Raw genomic sequence first — 15383 nt, 5'->3', positions numbered from 1 at the left:
ATAGAATGAAAAAGCATATAGTTACACCAGGTAGACTTTTTTCTTTTTAACACATTCATTATTTTCCACCTTTTTCCTGCCCTAAGTTCAAATATACTGGGTTCACTGTAACTTCCATAAATCTTGTACCTCTATATTAAGCTGTTTCAGGGGGTCAATGCACTTTATCCATGACTCCCATGAAGGGACAATGCATATTACAAAAATAGCTAAGTTTAAATAAGCATGGTTGCGTAACATTATGTAGTGAAGCTCCAGTATAACCTGGTTTATTTTTGCTAGCCTGGATAGAAGAGACAGCTTATAATTACATTAAGAAACCTCTTCCTTAACCCTGATAGAGACCTAAAGAAGATAAGCCTTGTCGACATTTAGGCTTTCTGCTCTGGTTTTCTGTTTTGATTCTGACATAATTTAAGGCAGAACTGTGTATCACAGCACTTAAGCCAACCCATAATTCATGGCAGCATCCAGAGCTGATTAGTCCTGTTGTATAATCAGGTCTCCTTGATATATCAGGGGACTGATGTTCATGCAGGAGGAACTTACTGTGCCACTTTCACTGTAAGCTGTGTTAGATGGATCCTTTTTTGTCTTTTATCAACCTGATCAAGCCTTGCATAAAGCTAGTGATTGATACAGGAACTAAAAATGAACACACAGAGACGAATGTCCAAGGGACAGCTGTCATAGCTCCATACTTTGAGGGGAGGACATTGATTTAGAAGACCTGATTATAAAGACACTATCAGCCTGACAGAGCAGTTAGTGTTATCCCTTTTGTATGTTAACATGCATGATTTATATTATTCTGGTGTGCAGTACACATACAGTTCTCTCATACACTGAAAAATTCATGGTAATGACACAGAGGAGATCAAGCAACAACATGGTAGTGAGAGCTCTTAGAAGCTGCATGAAATGCCTGAATAGGAATATTCTGCATGTGGCTTTAACACACTTATTCAACATCTCTGCATTAAGTCCATGCTTCTCTTCATCTTCTTTTTGTTGTCTTACCTCTTGAGCCAAAATTAGCACCTCATGTGATTTCAACACTGAAACACTGGTTAAGATTCAGCTCAATATTTTCAGCAAAGAAAATATTACCTAAAAGCAGAACACAAGCCCCAAGACCATTCCAGCAAGATTCTATTTGCTTCTTGCTATTTTTCTAGCCCATGTGAATTTGCCACCCCTAGGAAAAAAAAGAAAATAAAAAGCAACACAACCATTCCTGGGGTCATTTCTGTAATTTTGTAAAAAAGAATTGCTGAACAAAGATAGAGAGATAGATAACTATTTTTTTAAAGATACAGCAAGAATCTGACGTGTACAGCAGCACAGCATCACTCTGCTGAAAAATTCCACTCTGTGCATCACAGTACTTCAGTACTATCACATGAATGATTCTGGGCCTGATCTCATAAGCACACCCATGTGCCCGCAAACAGTTCTCTGTCCCAGTCATCACCTTTCTGAATAAAACATTTAAGCAAAAAATCGAGTCCAGATCTCAGCTCCCAAATGAAGATATAACACCAGCTGAATGTCACTCAGCTTTAGTGCTGGGGTCAGTACAGCAAAACTTCAGAACAGATGAAATAAAAAGAGTGACAACCACCTGAAACAATTTTTGACCCTCCTTCAGTCCATCTTCCTGACTTAATGATTTGGGGCAAACAAGTATTTTCTGCTACCAAAGCATCACAGAAAAAGCCTCCACCAGGACAAGCACCAGCCTCTCCAGGAAAACAGTTACAAAGCCTTCTCCCACTTTGTCATCTTTCATTTCTGTTTAAGTTGATTAGATCTGTGATTTGGGAGTGGGAAGAATCCAAAATGAAAAGGCAAATGCTAGGCTCCAGGTCAGGATTAACCTCAATGCAACACTGCAAAATAAGCAGTTCATTTCTGATCCTTTGGAGAAGGCTGTTTAAAATCACTGACCAGTAGTTCAACTTTCTCATTAAGGAAAAAAGAAACAATGTAACATTTCAACACAGGGGAAAGTTGATAAACCTAATTAAGAGTTGCCACAGTGATCCTTGATTTTTCCCCCAGTCTGTGAGAAGAAATGGTTTTTTCTTAGCTGACACAACAAAGACAGTTTGGATTTACAAACCACTGGGGCCCACAGGCCTGATAAGGGAGGGAGCTCTCTGCTCCCATCAAGGACAGTTTCTACAGAAGTATTTGACTCCCTCTGTTCCTCAGTCCGTCACTGGGGGTAAAACTGGTACCTACCAACAGCCACTCCTCATGGCAGCCTGCCCTCCCCTGCTACCCCTCAGAAGTACTGAAGCACTCTGCTTTTCCTGAAAGTACAGTGTTGGGAGGGGGCTGAAGTAGCTAATAGCATCCCCATCTCTCCTCTTCCAAATGGAAGAACTGTCAGTAACAACCAACCCACCATCCTCTCTTCACCTGAACAGCACTTCAGCCTTGTTAGATGCGCAGACACTGAACTTTTCAGGAGATACTCCACATGATGATGTATCACACAAAGCCATACCCTCCTTCCCAAACCAATCAGACTTTATTCACACGAGTATTAAAACTTCAGAAAGACAGCAGGATCAAATCTATCAAGACTTTCCTACATTACAGCAGCTGGACTAAGGGGAAGAAGATAAGAGATCACATCCCAAAGAAGAGCTTGCATCCCAACTCCCTACTTGCCAAATGCTCTTGCTAAGAAACTACAGAATTGTTAACATTCCCTGTATTTGGTGAGCACTCACACCACAGCTCTTCAGTTAGGCAATTCCAACCTAGACTTCACAGTTCCTCAAACCAATGGCTACTACGCTTTCCATGCCCACATTAACGTCAACAGACACAGAGAGGTGAACTCTGATGAGCGAGACAAACTAATACCCTGCTTTCCAGTTCCCCTTTTCTGATCAGTGTTTTCCAGTCCCACTCCCAGGAACAGCAGTCCTCTTCAAAATGGAAGAAATCCCCTGCACAAGCAGAAGAGACTGCCAGGCAGCACGTTTTGTAGCCCAGGCCCAGGAAGCCCAGAGAACTCTGGGAGCAAGGCACGTGGTACAGCAAATTGTGCTATAAACTCAGGATCACAGTCCACAGAAGCCTGGCTGTGACCTTAAAATTTATTTCATGAGTAATTCAACCTTGACCGGTTGTGCACCCACACGTGAACTTGGCACAGCATGCTCAAAGCAGTTACAGGATGACTGTTATCAAGATGAAAGTGGCACCACCAGACTCTGCCTATAAGCAAAGGCAACAATCACCTTATACAGTTATCATTTATGATGGCTGTTACAGATGAAAGGTAAACATGCCGATCACACTTCCAGGCACAAAAGCACAAAGAAAGAAATTATTTGCAAGGACCACCACCAAAAAAAAAAAAAAAAAAAAAAAAAACCAAAACCACAACCCACAAAACCAAACCAAACCAAAAAACCCAAAACAATTCATATTGATACACGTATCTGCATTAATGTAAAGAAAAAAACCTTACTCCCTAAGGCACAAGTCAAATGTTGAGCTAACAGCTGGGCATTGTATTTTGAAAGTGTATTAGGCAAGTGTGCTAAATTGCCAGGGCCTCTGTGGCAGGATGCTGTGCTTCTTAGGGGTATCCTTATGAGGTTGAGCTGACATTGTCTTCTCAGAGGAAAGGAGAGCTTGCTTGAGCAATTTGCCTAATGCTGAATCTATTTTAAGAGCAGTGACCCAGATCTTTGTTTTGTCAGCAAATGACTTGTATAACAGAGATGAATTGACAAGGAGTTGAACCGGCATTGGGCAACACCAAGGTGCTGATGAGCATCGGCCGAGGCAGGTGATGGACGAAGACAGAACCAACAGGCTCTCCCACCTGAGCTCAAGCTTTCAAACCTGCAGTCAAGCCAGAGGGTCATCCATGGCTAGCACGAGCCCTGACACACCAACCCTCATCAGCTATGTGACCGTGACCCTATGACCCACATCCATGCTGAGAGCAGCTTTCCATGGCTGTCCATAGTAGCAGAACCCCCTTAAAACACATCTGGTCTCAGATGTGAGCAGGGTGAGCTGCAGCCCTTCAGCAGAAATTTCACTAGTGCTGTGCACACACCAAACATCCTCTACCCAGCCATACACAACACAACCTCCCCCTGATGTGTCCTGAAACATGAGGATCTGCCTGATGCCTGTCTCTGTGCAAAGCAGGGGGTAAGAGGGAAATGGCCAAGCCTCTACCCACAGGCAAACTGCAGGCTCAGCTGCATTTTGGGGGTCTGAGTCACTCCATCCATGCTCATTGCTGGAAAAAGATGCAGAGACTGAGGAGACAGAGTCTTGACAAGAATCCCAAGACATTCACCTGATCTCAAACATGCTTTTTATTACAGTGATTAACAGGCAACCAAGCACTTGGCAAATCTGATGGGGAGAGACTTTATGGAGGCCCTGAGACTGAGGGGAAAAAAAAAAGGAGGGTTGCTAGCGGGCAGCTAGACAAGACCAAGCTACTCAGGTGGCTTGTATTACATTTCTTGTCTGGGAAGGTCTTTTGTTTTAGCTGTCTCCAGCATTTCTTACATACCTATAACCTTACGGAAAACAGACTGAAGAAAGATTAATGTCTCAAGTATTAAATATTCTGAAGGATGGAAAATGCAAACTGAGAAACCAAGAAAATACCACTGGGGAGGGGGGAAAGTTAAGTCACAGAAAACATCTCCAGAAAGGGTCTCTCAAAAGACAAATAGCTGCAGACGTGGTCAAAATAAGGAGAAATGGGGAAAGACTACCAAACACCACCTGCACCCCTAGCTGGGTGAAAGAATTTTTAACAGTCCTGCTTTGCAAAGGAATGTATTCATCATTACTCACAACGAAATATCACAATTGCTCACACGGAATCAGCACTTTTCCCTTAAAAAAAATCTGTGCTCTTGCTAGGAAAGATATCTGTACTGTGAATAAGCAAATCAAGTTCTCTCTGGAGTGGATTTATATTTTTTTTTCCTATCCTCTGCCGTCCAGAGTCTGCAGGCCCCAAGCACATGAGTGATAAAGCAGCAGCAAGAATAGACTGCCTGAAACAGCTACAAGCAACTGCTCAAGGCTTGGTTGGTTGAGTTCTTTTCCCCTTGACCTCCCTCCTCCCCATTCAGTGTTTTGAGAACACCACTGCACTGGCTGATATAAATTAACACAGGGACACAATGAAGGTGCACCTAGCAGAAATCTGTGCCCATGGCTCCCTGACAAGACAAGTTTATCCAAAGGCTGGGAATGCAATGCAGGGGGCAGGTGAAAAGTCTGGGCTGTGTCCAGCTGGGAGTGGGGGGAAGAAAGCAAACAGGCACAGAGGCCAGTGGCACCTACATACTTAAAGCACACAGATGGGTAAATATGCCCTAAATATAACTCAACATGAGAGGAAGATCCTGCTCTAGAATGCACAGGGAGAACGGACCTCTCTCCAGCTCTCCTCTCTCAAGCAAACAAGACCAAACAAAACAAACGAGAAAATCCTAAATATTTTCTGATAAAATCAAATATTAAAAAAAAAAAAAGAGGAACACCACTCCTTACTCCCCATCCCACCATGCCTGGAAGCACTGGCTGCTAACAATCCTATAGCAAATTGCTGCCAACAGCAGAAAAAGAAAGGGTTCATTACAAGGAAATACATATGTTTGCACTTTTAATAATAGATTTTTAATAAAGTATAGGAAATAGCAATAAAATCAACCTTATGATAATACAACAAATTTAACCAAATATTTCTGAAGCAACAAATTTCAAGACCAGAGCTTTCTGAACCTCCCAGAGTTGAAAATGTAGCCTTATGGCCAGCTCCACAGGGATCGCTCTGCCCATTACCAGGATGTGGCTATGAAAGATTATAACCAAGAGCTCATTTCATGATGAAGAAGGATCACGATGAAAAAAAAAAAAGATGTCAGAATCCTGCAGACTTAAAAAATCAAAAGTAATTAAAACCACACAGAATTCAAGTCTACTAGAGATGTATCAAATATTTAATACAGAAAACCCTGAAGCATATTGCTGTCAACTGAGCTTGAGAGAAATGTGCTCCTTTCCCAGCATACAGCTTAATCTGTTCCCAGGATTCATTTCTTTACTCAGTAATTTCAATTTAAACAGAAACGAACTGTGGATGTATATTTTAGTTAAATTACTGCCTTTCTTTAAACAGACCCAGGGTAAAAGGGGCATTAACCCCCTCTCCCTCCTGTGTGTTCAATGCCTCTTATCATAATGCTGAAGTCGTATCTTTCCAAAGCATGCCCTTTAATCCTTCTGGTGCCCAAATGTGAAGCCCCACCAGTCCAATGCCCCCAGAGTGGGACATGTGCGGCGTGTCCACACAGCTCTAATCTTCAATCAATTCCAGCACAGAGAGCATGAAACACAGCCAGTTAAACTCAGCAGAGCAGGACTAACAAGATCCATGTCCGAGGGCAAGAGCCAGACACTTCAAGGGGTCAAGTTGGAAATACATTGCATTTTAAACTCTTCCCAAGAACCTAAGCTGTTGTCAGCAATTCCTGTATGGGACAGGTACAGGACCAGATCACTGAAAGGAAAAAGTGACTCCCAAGTACCTGACCACCAATATTATTAGTGAATTTGCCATACAGGAGCAATTAACAGTGATTAGAGTCCTTTGCCTACCCAGTACATCACTTGGTCAGCACCAAGCCCATCTGCAATGACTATTTGCTTTTTTTCACCCAGTAAAAACTTCAAGAAACACAGTGTCCTAAAGTAACCATAGAGCAGCCTGTATCTTCCCTTACTGCCTTTTCAGCCTGCTGGTAACACACACACCCCATGTGAACAGTCCTCCCCTGGAACCACTGCAGCTCCTCAGTAAATGAATCTTTGTCCAGATGGCAGTCTCAGCAGAAACTGCTCTAAGTACCTCCTAATACCTGAAAAAAACAGACTTGGCTCAATCCTTCCACAATTGTCACCTCCTTAGAGATCAAGGGGGGACCGGCGGGGGCAGAGAGGAGGGAATCTTAAAAAATAGATGCAATTATGGTTTTCCTGGGGAAAAGGGGCTATGTAAGTACATTCAAAACTGCAGATATCCAAGTGACAGAGTTTTGATCTTTATAATTTGTTGCCTGCTGCTACCAGAGAGACCACTGCATTACTGTCCAGCACCTGAAAGACTGAACTGGGGATACAGGAACAATCAGCATGTGGAAGGCTGGAGACAAGACCTACAGCAGTTTCTTCATCCTCCACTGCTCGCTGTATGGCACAAGGCCATAGACACCCTGACACACTTCTCAATTCATCCATGAGGTGAAAAAACTCTGAATAGATAACTAATTTCACTTCACCTGGTAAACCTGGCAGGCTGGGAAACTGAGTATAATAAGCTTGCTGTGCGTCCCTGCTCTCCCATCCACTCCACACCCAGGAAGGACAGGAAAAGCAGTTCCTGGGGCAAGGGGAGAGCATCGCTCCTGTGCATGGAGTGGATCACCCAAGCACATCTGGGGAAGAGAAGCACAACCAGCAAGGAAAACTGTGACTGAGCTCCAGGCTCCAAAGGCAGTAAGCCACATTTAAAGCTTCCCCCATCAAATGCTATTATCATCTAGACAAATTAAATGGACCATTTCTTAAGGCCATGATGCCCACACAGTCCCAAGGGGACAATCACACGGGCTAACCCACAGAGCCAGAGACAGGATGTGGTGACGGTCCACGTGGAAGCTTCAAGCCAAGCTAATGAAGGCAGACCCACAGAGACAACCCTACTTTCCTCCCTCGGTTCCCCAACTTCCTCTTTAACAGTTGCCTAACACCTATTGTCTTTTACACTGCCGTTCAGCATTTACAGAGCCACTAGGCACCTCCTTACACCTAGAGGACCAAGAAAATAAAAAAGTTCATGTATATCAAATGTCCTACAGTGAACAGTGCAATACATTTTGAAAATGCAGAAGTGCTGCAACAAAGAAGTCAAATCAGTATGTCAGGGGGTAATGGCGCTCTCTGGATGGCAGTGCTGGTAATTTGCCTTGCAGGAGAAAATTTTAGAAAAGGTTGTTAAAAATTCGTTGTAACAAAATTGAAACCAGTCTTTCTTCTTTTGTGTTTCTGATAGAATGTCTTTTTACCTGCCACACCCAATCTCAAAATAAGTATCAGCTAAACTATGGTTTATCCAGCTCAACACTGCATTTTCCTCTCCTGAATAAAATTAACAGCCACCTCCAGTTTAAAAAGAGATTTCTTAAACTAACAGCTGCAACAGAACGAGCACTGAAATGCCTTGAGAGTTTCTGCTTAAACCCACACTTTGAAAAGTCATGATGGAGTTCATTTTCATAAAATCTGAAGAGAGAAGAAAGTGAAATGCTTTCCTAAAATTTGTTCTGCATAAGTATAAGAAAGGTACCCTCTGGAAATGCTTTTTGCAGAATCATGGAGAGAAAGAGTATGAAGCCAGTCTCTTTGTTAAAGAGCAAACTGATTTTCAGAGGCTGTGTTTTAGGCTTAAAGGGGCAGTTCAGAGATAAGATGGCACTTCAATTTCGGTTTTTACAGCAAGAGGTTCCCAGAACTCTGTAATACACATGTCCTAAATATGTATCCACACATTGGTTAAAGCCTTTGCTTTGTTTCTACTCTGTACCAACACCTACATGGACTAGTTTTATTTTTAAAAAAATTCTAATGAAGTCCACTTGATAACTTAGTAGAAGGCTGTATTTTAGCAATGACTGCAAGCAGAGCAGAATAGAATCAGCTACTGGCTAGCCCACAGGTGGGCTGCTCTTGGATTAAACAAAGGTCAGACTTTGATAGCAAGCCTTGTAGTCAAGGAAAGGTTCCTGCATCAGAAGGATGAGCTGAGACCCATCGAATTGGCACCAATCACAAGGAGCTGCAACTCCTCTTTGAACAAATTCGAAGCAGACTTCACAATGTTTTGCCACCGCAGGCAGAGAGCAGAGGCTGGGGTTTGACCCTGCACTCCTGGGGCAGGACCGTGGCGCCTGTCCTGGGAGCACTGCACCATGGCACCTCTCCCCTGCTCGGCGCCCTTTTGTCCTTCCCACACCAGAAGCCAGTCGTGCCCCATTTCTTCACTCCTCCCCACCAAGAGAGAAACAAAGGGTGGCAGTCTCAAATGGCTCCAGACTGAGAGATCTGGGGCTTGGTTTATTACATGCTTAACAGAGCACTGAATTACTGGTGGTTATTGCCTAGTTTAACTGCTTTCCTTAAAAGAGAAACATGAGCAAACAAGCATGTGTCATGAAAAAGCCCCTATTCAGACAGGAGCTGACAAGAGAAAAAGCATCCATTGTTTATGACTGTTTACTACTAGTTTTGCATTCAGGCACCAGCTGAAGTCACAGCAAATGCAAAGAAATCCCCACCTTGTCCACCACCTCCTTAGGGGGCTTGTCTAGCCCTGGATTTACCTCCCGAGGTTAGCACAGGCTAAGTACCCGAGGCTTTAAACCACACCAACTCAGCATGTGTCAAGGGCAGCATGCCTTGTCTAGACAAAGACTTTCAATGCACTTTAGTGAGCGTATCCAGATCTCACATCTTCAATCCCAGTGGAGCCAGAAGCCCTGAGAGAGAGCAGGAAGCATCCCCCCTCACCTCAGAGCTCCTCTGACTGATGAGGGATGGAACATACCCCACTGGAGCAGAAGACAGATCTGCAAGCAGGGGCAACCCGAAGCTTGGGCACACACCTTCCCAGTGAGCAATAATGAGGGGGTTTAACAGAGAAGAGGGGGGAGGAGAAGGGCAAACAGGCTCTCTCACTCCCATCTACCTAGTCATCTATTTTTTCATGAAACTTGTAAGGATTTCAGACCCATAACCCAAATCAAAACACAGCTGAAGTCCACCCTGAGGTTGAAAAAGTGCTGAGGACAGAATGAAGTGGACAAAGCTTCATTCCTTCAGAAACCCAGGGTAAAAATAGACCACAAAAAATTAAAGAAGGTACAGAATGCATCTGGAACAACAATGTAAAAACAAATATACTTCATTCATCTTGACAGAACTACAGCCAATATACCAGAGGTCATGTGGATTTAACCATATCCTTTCTATTTGTTAGTTACTTTTAGACAAAAATATAAAGCCTCAGACAAGCCTAGAGGAAGAAATGCAAAAGATGATGAGTATAGAGTTTAGAGGAAGGGAGACTAGCAGGAGGAATTCACCCACATCAGATGAGTATGAAGGAAGACAGTAAGGACAAAACAAACCACACAAAGGGAGAGAAACCTGCCATCACTAAGAGAAAGGGCAAAATTACAAAATTTATTATACAATAAAAGATTAAAGAATAAGTAAAAGAAGTTAAGGGCCTCAGGCACTTCTGAAAAGTGTGATTTCTAGAAAGAATACTTCTTTCTCACAAGTCTGACAAGTCAACATTGTCACAAACCAATAATGTGCCAGCCTTTGCCCACACAGCTTAACCACAAGCTCCGGAGCCAGGCTGACACTCGGTTCAGTTCCTCTGACTTCAGCAGACAGGGTCTGTTCCTGGAGAGTCAAAGTACTTCTAGATTTACAAAAGTAATCTAAGCTAAACCAATATACCCCTCAACTCTGCCCAAGGATTGCTTCTATCATGCTCTTATTCCACCACACTTTGTTATCTCTCAAATGACATTTACACCCCTTAAATCATGAGCATACAGGTGGTGTCATAATCTGTTAAGGTGTGCAATCCTAAGACAGCAAAGATGTTCAGAACATTTCCCTCAAAACATTCAAACCATGAAATCTCCTATCTGTTGAAGAGAAGTTTGGCTCGGGTGCTCACAAGACTTTCTGCCGTCACGCAGAACCGTTCCCGGAACGCGGTGGTTTTGCTGACGGCTGTGATTCAGTCCCTAGTCATTTCAGCATGTTGTTTTTATCATCTTTCAAAGCTGTCCATAGTCACTATTAAAAGAAACCCACAAAATCCAGCACAGCAGAGGCAAACTCAATCTCTGCCTTGCAAAGACACTCAGGACTGAGCATCTTTGGAACAACCCTGTCCACGTCTTGGAAAAGAGCAGCATCTCAAGGTCAGGTTATAAACACATCTCTCAGGAAAACACTCTGTACTGCTGCTGGGTGCACAATCTGCACAGCAGAAAAAGGAATGGCCTTTGAAGACAAACCTATTAAAATTTTACTAGGTGAAATGTTTACTGAAATAAATCTAGTCTTTTGCACTCTTGATTATTATCATAACACATACAGTAACTGACACACAATTAATGGAGCTTTAAGCCAAGAGCTCTTGCAAGAAAAACACAACCCGAACTTTTCAGCTAGCCTTAACAAAAAGACAGGTTTTGGTAAATTTCAACAACACAAGTGGCTTTGTGATATTCCCTGTTTATTGGGCACCTCTCACTCCCACAAATGAGCACCATCTCCGAGCAGAGGAGGTGAGAAGAGGCACTGCCAAGTCAGCAGCATCCACCACCACTGACAAAGACCCACAAGCAGTCAAGGCTCAGCAGACACAACCACCAGCCCAGAGGTACTGTACCACCCATACCCTCTTCAGTGGGTTTTCATCCACATGTGCCATTTCACAACAGCCAACAGCTGAGACAATGGCACCCACAAAAAGAATTCTTAAAGAAGAAAGAAGAGGATTTGGGATTCTTCCCTTAAGAAGAATCTTCTCTTTTCCTAAGCATGGGAGTCCTACAGGGTGAACAGATTTTAGCAGTAACAAAACACTTTAATACTCAAGTCTAATGGCTTTGTGTCCAAATTCACAAGGATCTACAAACTACTTTGATGCCATCTTTATAGATTTGAAATGCTATTCATATTTCTTTTCCCCATCTTCTCTTGAGTTATAGAGAAAGATTAAAATCCACATTATGGTGCTACTGGGCCAAAAGATTCTCCAGCAATCCCAGGTATCTCAAAGACCCAGTGCTTTCAGCACAGCTCTGAATCATATAAGCCAGCAGGATCCCTCTCCCTGCAGGAATAAAGCAACTAGGTACCACCCAAGGTGTTCCATCTGTCTGCCTAATCTTCCCTTCTCCTTTCTGCAACAGGAAATCCTTCTGATGGGGAGCACAAAATAAAACCTTCCCCTTTCCCACACAGCCCAGTACAACCATAGCATATGTATACAAAACATGCTTTCTTACAACACCAGCACGCACTGACTACACGCTCTGCTAGCAAAGAGCTCAGAGGTGCAGAGCAGCAGCCGATGAGGACACTCCAAAGCCAAGGACCTGAGCTGTGAACAAAGTAGCAGTGTCAACAGCAGTGGTTTCACTGCCCATTTCTCTCATCCTTTCCCAAAGCCCAGCACAAGCGCTGCCACAACACTTGGTCCATGAGGGGGCACCTCCAAACTCAGCAATTAGCCCAAAGGAAGACTTCTCAAAAATGAATCTATCTTTATTCCTGAAGAAGAAACTAGAGCACTCCTCCATTACCTCAGAGGAAACCTAAGGAAAGGTAACATTACTCAGAACTGATTTAGTGCCTCAAGCCATTCAGAAGACCATAAAGCCACTGACAGACAAGACAAGCAACTCATTCACAAAGGCTCTTTGATCTTAAATACAAATAAAATTAGGTCAATATTAAAGATTTTCATTCCTTGCCATATAAGATTGCAAAAAGGCTAAGAAAAGCTTTTCCCATTCCTTCTTTTAACACTCCAGTTATTCAGCAAGTAACATTTCTTTCACATGACTTGAAACATTTTCTCCATATTCACTTGTCATCACCCCAGAAGTTAACTCTTGGTGAAAACGCACAGGGGGAGCTGTACAGAGTGTTCTCCACAGTCCCCAAGGACAAGTCAGGTCAGCGAATTTCATTGTGTTCCACATGGAGGAAAGAAGAGCAAAGCACACCTTTCACAACACCCGGATTAAAAACAAAAATGAAAAACAAAAAAGAAAATAAGATTTTTCACTTATTTGTTATTCAAAGCATTCCAGTGATTTTTAAGACATGAAGATGAGAAAGCCTGTGCTGTCACTATTAATAGGCTGACATTCTTTCTTCCCCCACAAGACCACACCAGAAACACAGGCGAAGGCGACAAGTTAAGGGAGCCTGGAGTCATGCCAGCTCTGCCAAATCCCAACTCTGCAGCACAGGGACTACTCCAAAGAGACCCCAGGACAAGCTCTCTGGACATCCCAGACTCCCCCGTGGTTCTCAATGATGCACCTTCAGTTCCTTCTCCCGCAACAGTACATCATTAACTTCATCTGCTGAAATAGCAGCAGTTACAGGATAATCTAAGGATATAGCATCACCTTGCATTTTCGATTTAACATGCTTAGCTGTGTTAGGGTACCTTTAAGATTTTATTTATTTGCTTTCTAAAGCAACCAAGAGCTCTCATATACAGCAGAAGGCCCCTGAAGCTATCACTGTAATGTGATATCTGCTCATAAATGTCAATATACCAATTTTAAAGGCCTTAAAGCTGCTGTTTAGTCATGGTAAAATAACCTAATACCTTTCTCACCTCCGTTACAGACAGCAATACAGTTAAATGTGAGCAATTCAGTTCAGGCCCTTCTGCAAAAGACAATTAAGCAGAAACCTCACCAACTGCATGGCAGCACATAACTCCACCAAAAATACAAGTAAAACAAGCAGGGGTACCATGAGACTCACTCTGTGAGACCCAGTCACCCCAGGATTTAGACCCTTTCTCAGGGCAGTTTTTAAGATACCACAGGGTCAGCATGCAAAGTCTTCCCTCTCTTTGGCATGGGTAAGCACAAAAACTGACCCCAGCCAGTACTAAGGCAAAATAAGGGATCTCTCTTGATTAAAACACATAAATTATCTGTGATCAGAGGTTTAGACTGTACCTCTGTCACGTATTTCCCAGGTGTCTGGGAATAAACTACATCAGTTCCCCACCATACTTCCCTCCTACCTCCTCACCCTGTAGTAAAGCACAGTGGATAACTTGAGTATCAGAGAAGCACATTGAGAGTTCCACTTCCCTCTGTGTTTATACAGGAGATTGCCATGCAAATGAAAGTTCAGTTTAACAAACAGCGCAGAATCTGAAACTTCAAGAACTTCAGGAATGTCTGCTGTAGCTGCTGAAGGAATATCCAGGGTATTGTCTCAAAAAAACCCAAGTGTTAATCAGAGAAAAGATACTTGGATTTACAACAGGTTGCGATTTAAACACAAGATTCACAACCAGACCAGAGTCTACTAGCTGAGCTTACAGACAGGAAGAAGCAATTACAATAACACAGGTGGGAAAAAGAAATAAACAAAAAACCAAACAGGTTTGACGGGAAAGGATACCTTACAGAGAAGCACACATTTGAAAAAAACAGCTTGAATATCAGGCACTTAATAGCAATCTTTATCAAGACCATCAAAAAGCTACAGTACCTCTATAATTCTCACCTGACAAACAGTAACCTAGGTTAAATGTGTTCTCTGTGGATGAATAATGTACCTGAACAGGAACGACCCCAGTGCTTACTGCTGAAGCACAGAAAGGAGACACAAGGCACTGACTGCTTTTCACATTGATAGATTTATTTCTGCAAAACTTCTGACGGATCTGATTGAGAAAAACTGTCTCATATAAGTTATCAGACTTCATATAAGAGTGCAGAGAATCCTAACTAGGAGCAAGCACATTCACCTCTTGGTACATGCAAAAACAGGTCACTTATGAGCTTTTTGAGAACATGGATGTTTCCCTGCCATGATGGGCAAGTGGGATTTTACACGTCACTCACTTTCATACATTCACTTACAAAGGCATCCTCGCTCTTACTATATATCCCACAAAGAACAGGGACCTCAAGAGTTGCTACATGCATAGTACAGAGTGGGGTCAGCCTGTCCAATCTTAGATATTCAGACAACATAAAACTGAGACACTCATCAAAAGTTCCCATTTTAACTAACAGACAAAGACTCAGGTAAAGAGCAATTTATATCATCCTATGGTAGTTATCTCCAGAGGCCATTCCGTGTTCTACTTCTCTCCACTGAGTCCAAGAGCACACAGCTCAGATGAGACAGCAAAAGGACAGTAAGCAGCCCACCTACTCAAGCATCTTCAGAAGTACCATCCAGGCCCACTGCACAGAAACAAGCTGTAAATTACTGAGCATCCGTGTGCAAAAGCAGCTCTCACTACAAAAATGAATTTTTCACCCATCAGGCCACAATAACATAACTGGAGATACACAGAACTATCAGTTTTTTGGGAAGCACAAAACGAACTTAATTAGGACTTCCAGTCAGCAAATACCTCACCATTATTTCTGCTGCACCAGTTCCCCCAAGAATTATTTTGATTATTGCAGTAGCTCATGGTACAGTGGATTACAGCTAGGGTTCACCAG

The 15383-nt window shown here is 42.8% G+C and overlaps 1 protein-coding gene across 13 annotated transcripts in view; it reads right to left on the bottom strand.

Annotated features, from left to right (window-relative positions):
* The window catches only part of MAP4K4 (mitogen-activated protein kinase kinase kinase kinase 4), a 166194-nt gene that overhangs the window by 140255 nt on the left and 10556 nt on the right, over nucleotides 1-15383 (bottom strand). The window lies entirely within an intron of this gene.

This window comes from Motacilla alba, chromosome 1 (assembly GCF_015832195.1).
Source record: "Motacilla alba alba isolate MOTALB_02 chromosome 1, Motacilla_alba_V1.0_pri, whole genome shotgun sequence".
Lineage (NCBI taxonomy): Eukaryota > Metazoa > Chordata > Aves > Passeriformes > Motacillidae > Motacilla > Motacilla alba.
The sequence above is the reverse complement of the archived record's forward strand: the minus strand, read 5'-3'. Positions and strand labels throughout refer to the sequence as shown.